General features: G+C 35.5%; 1 protein-coding gene across 3 annotated transcripts in view; it reads right to left on the bottom strand.

Moving 5' to 3' along the window:
• The window catches only part of LOC145674401 (venom allergen 5-like), a 103,785-nt gene that overhangs the window by 83,628 nt on the left and 7,665 nt on the right, over window positions 1-12,492 (bottom strand). The window contains exon 1 of one of the 3 annotated variants that reach the window (XM_081744418.1): window positions 3,675-3,803. The exons of the other annotated variants lie outside the window; for them this stretch is intronic. The gene's annotated coding sequence lies outside the window, so the exon portion shown is untranslated. Of the gene's footprint in view, window positions 1-3,674; window positions 3,804-12,492 lie in introns of those variants that run through there. 3 annotated transcript variants of the gene reach the window in all.

Genomic DNA, 12,492 nt, shown 5'->3' on the forward strand with positions numbered 1-12,492 from the left:
TGTGTTAGGCACCTATGTTGGTAATTACATAAGATCAGTCTGTTTATTCAGTTCAGATTAGGAATATAGAAGCCACTAAATGTTAATACAAAAAAAATGTTTAACAGTATTTAAGAAACTTCTTTATTTAAGTGCCGAACATGTATAAATCATGTATTATACGTAAAAACAGTATTAGGCTAGTTTTAGACGGAAGCATTTATCGTAGCATTCCTCGTAGCAAAAATCTTATCATCGATATCCTACCGTGTAAAGTAGCAAATGCTATAGCATTTCCCATGTCATGACATGTTCTGTGGCATTTCTTGTCGATAGAACCTGCTCTATTTCGTAGCATTTTCTCCAGCATTTCTGGTCCGATTGCAGCGCCGTGGTGTGTTAAAAGGAAGCGAAAGATTTTGTGCCAAATATCCATGCTCTTTCTTTCGTGTAGGAAATTGAATTGTAGTAAAGAAAAATGAGTTGGAGTAGGAATGTTATTTGCCCACATAGTTCTTTGTGATTTCCGTTTCTTAATATAACCGACGAGAACTGTTACAACCACTATAGCTTTAGCTACCTCACGTTTTACTTTCGGACCCATAATTGCGCTCTTCTCCAGTGATTTGTTTGCTACGTCACAAGATGCTTATCAAAATGCTACTGTGTAAAACCAGTGGTGCCCACTCTCCCTCATGTCCATGACGCACCCCCCTCAATTGTCTATCCGTTGGAGTTCTTCTATGGAAAAAAAACTTTTCGATTAATTTTTACACCCCCTTAAACATATCTATATAGATTTTTAACCCCCCCCCCAATATTTCAATGACGCAGTTTGCGTCACAGCCCCCCTTTGTGGGCACCCCCTGGTAAAAGAACCATTTGATGCCATAGAATATTATACGAGATTCTTGGCAGCACATCTGCTATGGGAAATGCTACGATAAATGTTTCCGTCTAAAACTAACCTTAAGAACTGTTCTTCCTGACAATGCAATTAATAGTAAGGAAATTAAATGAAACATTTCAGTTTAACATCCGACGTTGGTGCCCTTTAGGCTACGGAGGACGAGTGATTAAGATAGTGATGCATTCAATAATTTTAATCTAAAAATTAACATTTTCATGACGACGACGTATGGTAAATGTGCACTATAATTTTATGTTATACGCTATTTTGTTCGTTTGTGTGGGATTAAGTTTCCTGTAGAGACCGAAGAAAACATCATTGTCCACTTCACTCGTGTTACCTTTCGTCATAATATTGTCACGAACTACGTTAAAACTCGTTGATTAAACTTTTGTACTTTTAGCTCATTACGCTTCAAAATGTTTTGCAAAGGATGGTAAAAGGAAACTTTGGATATTTCAAAACTCATTTATGATTAACTTTAAAATTTTTTATCTGTAAACAAACATGATGATAGAAGTACATTCTTGTAAGTAGAACTATCGTTTTCACCATAAGTACGGTAAGGACATGATCTCAGCATTAGTCGAAGAACAAAACGACTAGGAGTTTCTAAGTTGTGGCATTAGGAAGTTAGACTATAGTAAGAGCACAACTCCGTTTCCAACCGTGGATTCGACCTGAACATTAGAGTTAAAGCTACGAATACTGAAGTGTATCATCTACAGGACTTCTATTAAACTAACATTTATAATTCTAAGGTGTGTACTTACTTCGTATTTGCCATGATACGGTACTTGGAGCATTTCTACAGACATGAATAAAAATAACTTACACGCATTAAAATCATTCTCCGAAACTCAATTCTTTTGATTTCACTATAAACAGAATGTTCGTGAGTATTAGTGTAGGAATTATTAATATATAGATTTCTAAGAAAGCGTTGGTCATTACTATAACTACGATGATCATGGATTTTTATATTCAACGATCTACGGATAAGCGCGAGTCGAGTCAAAAGTAATTTTCTCGAGTCGAGTTCCGAGCTGAGTCACTCTTTTTGAGGTCGAGTTTCGAGTCGAATAGAGTTTGATAAATGACTCGCTCGTTCAGCTCGTTTCAACTCGTTTTGAAATCATGGCCTGATTAAACTGGAAAGCGAAAGTCATGAGAAATGTAAGCAGTAATGTGTGCCTACAACAGGGGACACTACTCTCATCTCGTCTCCTCTCGACAACGAGACGAGAATAAATTTTTATAACGAGACAGAGTGAAATGTCGTGTGAGTACCAATATAAATATATACTGTAGTTTATGGCTGAGACCTGCACGGTCGAATTTAAATTTTCCAGGACTTGTGTTAATTTTATATATATATATATATATATATATATATATATATATATATATATATATATATATATATATATATATATATATATATTGTTTTAGTGCATTATTTATTCGAACTTATATTATATGGTAATTTTTATAAATCTTATTGCCTCCTTTATCTATGTATTTTATGAATAGTGTCTGCTGGCTATTGTCCTATTAGTACATATTGCCTATTCACTGAAGTTCCTCTTAAGCCTTAATTAACAAAAATGATTGAATGAATTGTTAATTTCATAACTACATATACATATATGTTTACACGTATTTTCACAACGATTAGAGCCGGCTCTACCATATGTGCAACACTTGCATTTGCATGGGACAGCAAAATCTGTCATAATTATAATATTAAAATAAATATTTCTTATGAGAAACATACTTCATGATGATGGTAGTTAATTTACTAAGCTGACCAATCTGAATACTACAATCATACATCATGTTTAGGTCGCATTAATTTAAAGTCACATGGACAGTGAGTGCTGAAGCAAGTGGTCAAACAAATCCCAGCATGAATTGTTTGATTGTTGTCAAATACAATAACTCATTTCTCGAACAGTAAAGAACACTTGTTCCACTTAGTTATCACAGTTTTGATATGAAAACTAGTCTTGTCTTTGTCATAAACAAGTTCCTTATCATTGAAGGCAGGAACAAGTTTTTTCTTTTAAAAAATTAACAGATGTAGAATTAGAAACCAAGAAATAAAGATAAAAAAGCTAGTTGCACTGGAATTGCGAACTGATATATTGAGATTGAAGTTCAATATTGAATTCTGTTAAAAGGATTATCATTTTTCCTATACAGGTACGTTTGCTTTATCTTTTACTAACGTAATAGAATATTATTTAAAGAAAAAAACCGACATCACGAGATTGTATTTGTAGTATTTAGGCTTTTGTGAGTGCGAGTACCCTTTCCCTTCACTTCGTTATTCATGATGGTGTAGCATACTTAAAATCATGTCTTTTAAGATTTGTTCTTTCTGGAGAAAGGAGGGGGGGGGGAAGAATGATGCCATTGCACGGGACAACAAATTGCCTTAAGACCGACGATCACAACGAGAACTTCCATTACATCTTTTCGAGATGAGTCGGTTCCAAATTTTGTTTGTTTTACTTGTTTTCAAAAGGTTATGTTAGCAGAATCAAGAAACTGAGCAACTAATTACAAAATTTTACTGCTCTTCAAACCATAGCAACGTGTTTTAAATTATGAATAAACATTCCTATGTTTGGTAACAATTCAGGACTGAGTAACTTACCTTACTTGAAATAGGTTTAGTAAAGATTTTCAAGAACATGCCAGATAAAAGTAGAAGTTACAAATAATTGTATAAATTGAAAACGAGCTTGTACGTTGCACGAGAAGTACTAAGAGCTCATACCTTAAGCGTTAATCAAAAGGCGTAATTCCCTTTTCGTTTTCACACACTGACACATCAAAGACACATTTTGAGTTGCAACCTAACAATATTGCTGTGACGGTTGACAACACTGATTTCCGTGGGCTGAACTGATAACAAGTGCTACCTTCCTTATGGGAATTGAGTTTGCGGTATTAAAACATAATGGAGTCATTAAAGGAATGTAGAAAAAACATACTGTGTTCATGTTCTCACTTCCAGAGCCAAGATTATATGCCACATCAAGATCATAAAAACACAATACGGTCATTTTTTCAAACGGTAACAAAATTAACTGATGACTGTCGTAAATTCCAACTCACCTGAAGAAAACAAACGTTATTATATGTTATTATTTTAAATGTTTTATCCTTTGAGAAGATTGATTCACAGAGCAACTTTGATAGTAATTTTCTTTTTCTTTCTTTGTTTTAAGTTCTAAGGAATTTCGTACTAAATTTACGGATGGGAAATGGATTGCATCAAAAGAATGGCAAATGTTCAGTATGAAAACAAGCTATTGTTTCCACTATTTCATTTAGTGTTATTACTTTTTCTCTACATTACATTAAGTGATGCATAGCTGTCCTTTCTCAGTGACAAAGTTTTCATTTAAATTAAAGGAAAATTTAATTGCAGATTTTTATGAGAGGAAAATAAAAGAAAAAATAACTTAAATATTTTCACTCATGTGGATTGCATCGTGTTTCTTAACTGCCTTCTACCCTTGCGAAAAAGCGCGCGGCTTGTGATGTAAACCACATGGTTAAAAACTAGAACCTTGTCGCGGAAGACACGGGTTTGACTCCCAGAGGGAGCTCACGTGGTCTCCATCCAATGTTAAGCCGTAGGTCCACGTCTCACACTGATGAAAGGGACACTAAAATTAAATCCAATTCTATTCAGATCTAAAGTTTCATTCTTTTAACCTAAGGTAGGGTTTCTCAACCTATGGGTAGCGAAGGTAAGTGTAAATATAATCAGAATCTAATACCGGAAAATAGTTTTAAATATTATTTGGAATTTTGTTCTGATAGGGATATTTTTTATTTGTATATGTACTGTTAAGAACAAAAAATAAGTTTACTAAACATTTTCAACACGTGAGACACTTTCAGGTTAAAATTTGCCTCCATTTTGAAACAGTATGAAAGATCGTATTCGATACCGGTATTTGTAATATGAATAAACTGACCAAATTTGGTTTTAATCCATTCGCTTTTAGGGAAGTTATTGTATCCACTATATACAAGAAATGGATTCTACTATTATAGAAAAAGATGGATATCGTGACGTCTCCTCAGTAGGTATATTAATAATTCCACACAAGCTTATTAGAAAACAGAAATTATAAGGGAGTCGTGATAGGAATTAGATTGAGAACCACTGATCTAAGACAAGAAAAGTTACGTGATATTTCACTCATATAAAAGAATTTTAAAACTGGATAGATTTTTTTTAGTTTAAAGCGGTAAAACGTTAATTTTTTGATTGTTGTAACTATTGTTGTAAAGGCCTGATAAATCGGGAATTTTGGGTTTTTTATGTTTTTCTCCCGAGCTTGAAACAAAACGGAAAGTTTGGGGAAAAATTGAAATTCGAATATTTTTCTATGTTATGCTTTTAAAATCAAAACTATTTCATGTTTACTAACTTACAGTTAAGATCATTGAATACTTATATTTGTTGTATTAGAATGGGGAAATTTTGTGGCAAAGAATATATGTGCATCACTCATCCAAACTCTTTAAAGTTAGAATTAAAATTAACGAAACTTCACGAGACAAAGAGCATATTAAAAACTATTTCATTCAAGAGACTTATTTGTTGCAACAGAAAAGCTTCATGATGGTAGACTTGTATGTAACTATAAAAGTTCTGTGAGTAATGCACATTGACGAATAAACGATCTAAAAACACATAAAGGAAATAAGTACAGATTTTTAATTTTCAAGAATAATTGCAACAGTTTTGTTTTCGAGTGTTTTTTTTTAATATTCGCAATATTGAAATTTCTCAACATACATTTTTCACGCGTTCCAAAAAAAAAAAAAACTGTTCGATTATTAGTAAAATTCCAGTGATACGCGCAAGTGGCGCTTCGGGATTTAGCTCCTTCCCTTGAGCAAGATATGTTATGGAAAAATAAACAACTGCATTAGGATATGTACAAAAAAAATACGCTTGAGGTAAAAGAAAATGAGGTTAAGTGCTCGAATCCCTCTTGGTGAAGTTCTGATAGTCCATTGAACTAACCAAGTCTATGGGTTCTGTGACCCGAAGGTTGACAAAAGACCTCTATAGACTTCTGTCTTTAACCAACTGGATTTAGTTTCTACAGAGTAGCTACAAAACCCCATTAACCCTTTACAAATGCTAATATAAGGTTTTCCCATTCCTTGAAATTGTGTGAACGACGGATGATACACCTACTTCCAGTTGCAGTACTGAAGAACGTGTTATTTCAAGTTGTTGGGTGCGTGAGAGAAACCACACAGGTAAGGCACTGGCAGAAGTGCGTGCAAACTTTCGGACAAGGTTTCAACAAGATTCTCCCCCGAAACACTTTTATGATGGGAACAGAAACTATTCGCCACAGGAAGTGTGAAGAATAAGGAAAGAAGTGCCAGACCATCCACACGAGGAGACACATGTGGTTTCATGTTGTGAATCACCAGCGATACCTGGACTTGTTGTAGAACTGGTTTGTTCCTCTCTTGGAGGAACACGGAATCAAAGAGACATGTTGGTTTCAGCATGATGGGGCACTGCCCATTATGCTCTTGTCGTACGTGAATATTTTACGGAAGTCCTTCCTGGGGGTTGGATTGGTCCCGGTAGCCCGGATCTACCCGCAACACTTGCCGGGTCACCACGAAACCCAGACTTCGCCACCTGTGATAAAGCGCTATAGAGGTTCATATAGGGCATCGTTGCACAAAACCGTTACTATACCATTGCCGAACTGACAGAAGCTGTGAAACAAGCCTTTACTTAAGTTACATCTGCAATGCTCCGCAAAACGTCGCGCAAACCCTGGCGACGTATTTTCTTTGTCATGAGAATGACAGTCAACAGACTGATCCTTTGGACACTTAATGTTTCCTATCTCAATAAAACTTCTCGAAAGCATTGTTGTTCATGTCATTCAATTCTTTACATGTAGTTATTTACGTACGTTTAGTGGTTTATGTTACTTATTTTCTGGAGTAAAGGGACTTTGTGGCCACCCTATATATATATATTTGGTCTAGGAATTAATTCGTGCAGTTGGTACGCACACATTGAAGCTGTAGTACAAACACAAAATACATAAATACCTTAAGAAAAATATTGTCCATCGCTAGCCACCACTTTCGCCCATCTGTCAGGCAATGTACGGATTCCGTGGCGAAAGAAGTCCTCATCCTTGGAAGCGATCCAGTCAGAGACCCATGTTTCGATATCTTCTGAAGAAGTAAACCGCTGTCCAATCAAATCGTTGTTCATGCAATCGAACAAGTAGTAGTCCGAAGGAGCAACGTCTTGTGAATACGGCGGGTGGGGTAAAACTTCCCATCCGACATTTTCTAAATAGGTTTTGACCGGTTTTGCGACATGTGGGCGAGCGTTATCATGTTGAACAATAAGTTTATCATGTCTGTTCTCCCATTCTGGTCGTGTTCTGGCCAGAGCTTGCTTCAAACGCATTAATTGTCGTCGATAACGTTCTCCATTCATAGTTTCACCCGGTTGCAGCAGCTCATAGTACACCACACCTTTCATATCCCACCATATGCACAGCATAACCTTTGCACAGTGAATATCTCGTTTTGGTTGTGATGGACCTGGTTCACCTGGTTTCACCCAGGCCTTTTTTCGTTTAGGGTTCTCGTAATGGATCCACTTCTCATCACCCGTAATAATTCGATGCAGAAACCCCTTTCTGCTCTGTCGTTGAAGCAGCAATTCGCAAATGGTTTTTCGTCTTTCAACGTCTCTGTCTTTCAATTCATGTGGAACCCAATGTGACATCTTTTGAATCATTCCCATGGCTTTCAAGCGTTTGGAGACTGTTGTTTGATCAACGCCTAATGCTGCTGCAAGTTGTTCCTGCGTTTGACACGAATCCTGCTCGAGCAATGCTGTCAATTCTTCGTCTTGAAATTTATTTGGCTGTCCAGCTCGCTCTTGGTCTGCCAAGCCGAAATCACCACTTCTAAACCGTGCAAACCACTTCTGACACGTTCGCTCAGCTAGAGCATGGTCACCATACACTTCCACCAAAATACGATGACTTTCAGTCTGCATGTTAAAGTAATGCAGCAGGACACCCCGCAAAAACACTTTATCAGGCACAAATTGCGCCATGTTCACTTAACTACAAACTGGTGTTGTTGACGCTTTAATCCACTCCCCTATACTACGAACGATACGCGATGACAGGGGTTTACAACACATGTGTGGATACACGGAACTGTGGGACGCTCCGTTCGTTGCGCCATCTCTTGTCCACCCGCACGAATTAATTCCTAGACCAAATATATATATATATATATATATATATATATATATATATATATATATATATATATATATGGGCTTATTTATTTAAAATTCAGAACCTACTTACTTATCTTACACATGAAAATTAATTAATTAGTCGCTTATTGTTTTTGTTAATGCATTTTTAACGGCATTGAGTTAAAATTTAAAATGCTTAGGCAGAATTGAATAGCCTCTGGCCATATTTTTATACACTCTTGGATTTGTTTTCGAAAATAACAGTTTTAAAAGGAAAAAATTGCCAAATATGACCTTCAGTTTTCTGAAAAGTTTCCAGTACGTTATTTGGACCATAGCAAATATAATAAAAAAAAACATATGCAATAATAATAATAATAATAACAATAATAATGATGCAAAGTAAAGGTATGCATTAATTTGGTTATTTGAAACAGTAGAGACTTTAATATTCCGTTTTCTTTGAATGTTTTATTTGGATTCTTAGTGACTGTACCTTGATTATTGGAATGCAATACGGCTGTATTATCAAGAAAGAGCGGATGAGGTTGCTGTTGTTACAACCAATACTGAAAAACACCGACCTCCTTATGCAGAGTCGTTTTGACATATGATTAGCATCATACTAAACGTCTGACTACTGCAGGAGACTTATGTTAGTCGAACTCTTTAGTATGGCACTAATCGCGAGTCAAAACGACTCTGCATAAGGCCCCGAAGGTTTTTCTTGCTGAACAAACAATACTGCATTTAAATTCAAGTTAGAGTTGGAAGAAGAACGACATTAGAACAGTGGATCGTTTTTGCGTTGCACTTTGCAGAGCTGTATCGTTTATTTATTTATTTATTTATTTGTTTGTTTGTTTACCTTCAACAGAGAAAAAAATTCTCCATTTACAGAAGGCTCTTACAATCTATTATATACATTAAAGGAACAATTACTAGATTAGTAAGTGATAAAAATTAAAAAAGAGAAAAAGATAGTGTTAATAAAATTATAATAAAAATGCAAAAAAACACACAAAAATGGCAAGATACATTCTTCTCAGATACACAAAGTTAGATAATAGATATTGCTATAAACAACAGTTACGGTTTATGCTTCTGAATATTTCCAGATACACATATTAAAGTACATACCCTACAGGTATATATGTTTTATATGAATACATACACATATAAGTACACGCACATATACTTGCAAGCAAGAAGACATCAATACATAGGTAAAGTCCATAATTGCGCCTATATTTATTTTATCCTGTACCATTATTCAGTAAAAATTTATTTTTGATTAATTTTATAAACACTTGCTGGTTAAGATTAAGGTCAAATTCTTCTACACTTTGTGCTATATTATTATACAGCTTACACATTCTGACCAATGGTGAATTATTGTATGTATTTGCTTTGGATGTTTTATACCACAACAGATTTCTTGTTCTTAACATTCTGTCACTGATATTAAATTTAATGTATTGTAAAAATTCACTATTATCAAATATGCCATTTACTATTTTGTGTAGACATATTTCTTGTGCAATGATACATCTAACAGAAAGTTTAATATAATTAAATTCACTTAACAAATTAGAGTAAGATATTCTATTTACCAGAGCAGACTGTCCTGTTTTCTTATAATATAAGTACCTTATGAATCTTTTTTGTAGTGCTTCTATCTGATTTTCTTGAGTTTTACATTTAGCTGCCCAGATCACTGACGCATATTCCAATTTTGGCAGTACTAGAGTTTTAAAAAGAGTTCCAATGACATTTACGTTCGTAAACATTTTAGTGCTTCTGATTACAAACCCCAATTGCTTGAAGGCATCTTGTGTGATCAATGAAATGTGTTTATTAAATGGCATTTCGCTGCTAAATGTAACTCCCAAGTCCCTATACGTAAATATACGCTCCAAATATTGATTTCCTATTGAATATGGCAGAATTTCAGTTACAGTTCTTTGTTTTGTAACTATCATAAACTTACATTTTTTAATGTTAAAATTTAATTTATTTTTTATACTCCATGTAGGCCTATATGTTATTTAAATCTTCTTGCAGTTTTAATACATCAGAATTCGTTTGTATTTCTTTACACAACTTAACATCATCTGCATACAATATACATTTTGAGTTCTTAACATACCTTGGCAGATCATTTATAAAGAGTAGTAATAATAACGGCCCCAAGTTTGAGCCTTGTGGTACTCCGGAATTCATATTATAGCAAAATGATTTTGATTGTTGAAAACGTACATATCATTTTCTTTGACTCAAGTATGATATAAATAATTTGAGTAACTCTGATGAAAATCCTAAGATTGAAAGTTTTGTAAGAAGTATGTCAAAGGCCTTTGCAAAATCAATAGATCTATATATTACATCTACACGATTACGATTATGAATAACCTCGTGAACAAGTTGGGTAAAATTAAGTAAATTTGTTACTGTTGAGCGACCAGGATAGAATCCATGTTGATTTTCACAAATGTAGCTTTTTATGTGATTGAAAATACGATCTTATAATATTTGTTCAAGAAGTTTCACCGGTGCACAAACTATGGCTATTGGTCGATAATTTTCTACCTTACTATTATCCCCACTTTTAAAAATTGATGATACCCTAGTTTTTTTTCAAATATTGGGAAATGTTTGTGTTTTAAGTACTAAGTTAAATAATGTAATCAATGGCTCATGTAAAATTTCGGAACATGCTTTTATCAGATATTGAGGAATTCCCTCCGGTCCACATGCTCTCTTGGGTTTTAATTTTTTGGTGGCTCTTTTATATTCCTCATCTGAGATTTTATCCATTATCAAAGTATTACTTACTACCATTTGCATTGGGTCAGAACAGTTATATGATGCTACATTTTTATCATATACCGATCGGAAATAATTTGCGAAACCATCAGCTACTTGCTTGTTTGTATCCAGTACAGCACCATTCAACGTCATAACATTATTACTAGAATTATAGAAGACCAAAATGACCTTATATTTTATTTAATTCCCTTCTCACTTTCTTTAACATAGTATTCATAACATTCTTTAACATAGTTTATCATCATGAGGAAAAGAAGTAACTTGGCAGTCGGCACCGAGAAAGATTGCTGAAATAAAAACTTTAATAAAAACTAAAAATGGATTCGAATCAAGAAATGTCTCAAAGATCTTATGTGTCTGAAGCATCTGTGAGACGAGTGTGAACCACAAAGAAAGGACAAATGTGCCCTAATAAAAACTCAAAATCTTTACCCCATCAGGAAGTCGCGGTCGGAAAGAGAGATTGCCGTCGTCGACGGTAGCAGGCCGTCGGAGGCAGCCGGTACCCATCTGCGGTGGCACGACGGTCTACTTGTTCAAAGTTTCCGACCTTTTACCGAGGCGGCAAACGGTCGAAAATCGTAAAATAAAATGCTCTTTGCCGGCACTTTGCCGACTGTTGCCGACTGTCAGAGTAGGCAAAAAAGTTGGAAAGGCCACTTTCCGACCCTCTGTTGACTCCTTATTCCGGCCTTTTTTCGACGGTTGCGCCGGTGTTTTTACTGCGTCTTTACGGCTGTTTGCCGACTGCTCGGAAAGGCAACTTTCCGACGGTGGCGCCGGCGCATTTAATGCTCATTTCCGGCTTTTTGCCGATTGCTCGGCAAGGCATCTATTCGTCTCGGTCGAAAATCGCGCGGAAAGACGCCGGTGTCCGGCGCCGGCAATCCGACTGCGGCATCTGGTCGGCATGGACAAATTGTCTGACTGTAGGCGGCAGGATCCTGATGGGATACCCTGCTTGGAGAACATTTATCTCAGAAATGGATTTATTAGTGCAAAGAAACTGAAACAGAAACTTGAAAATAGTGGTGTTTAAGCCTATGAAAGAATAGTAAGGTAAAGCTCTCTGATATGGACCTGTAGGCACGCAGAACTGCTAAGGATAGCTATACACTATGAGATAATCCTAGGAAATATCTTAGGATAAATGTTACGACATATCTCATAGGAAATCCTCCACTTTTGTGCCATACACGTAAAGATTGTTCCTGTTTCACATCCTCCGAAGAGGTGCCAGGTCTCACAACGCATACTCAGCCAGCAGTGTTTTCCAATGCCTTCTGCCTTGCATGTCTGTTATGATAGAGCGTTGACTTTGTATTATATAAAAATGTAAGCTAGTCGTATGCACTAAAAAGTGTGTAAATAGCATCTTTGATGCCAAAGAGGAAACAAATTTCATTTCGCTTTCTCTCACCAGATGTCGCTTAAATCGAAATCTTACGAATTTTCTTTCCGAAATAAA

This window comes from Thermobia domestica, chromosome 17 (genome assembly GCF_964235325.1).
Source record: "Thermobia domestica chromosome 17, izTheDome1.hap1.1, whole genome shotgun sequence".
Lineage (NCBI taxonomy): Eukaryota > Metazoa > Arthropoda > Insecta > Zygentoma > Lepismatidae > Thermobia > Thermobia domestica.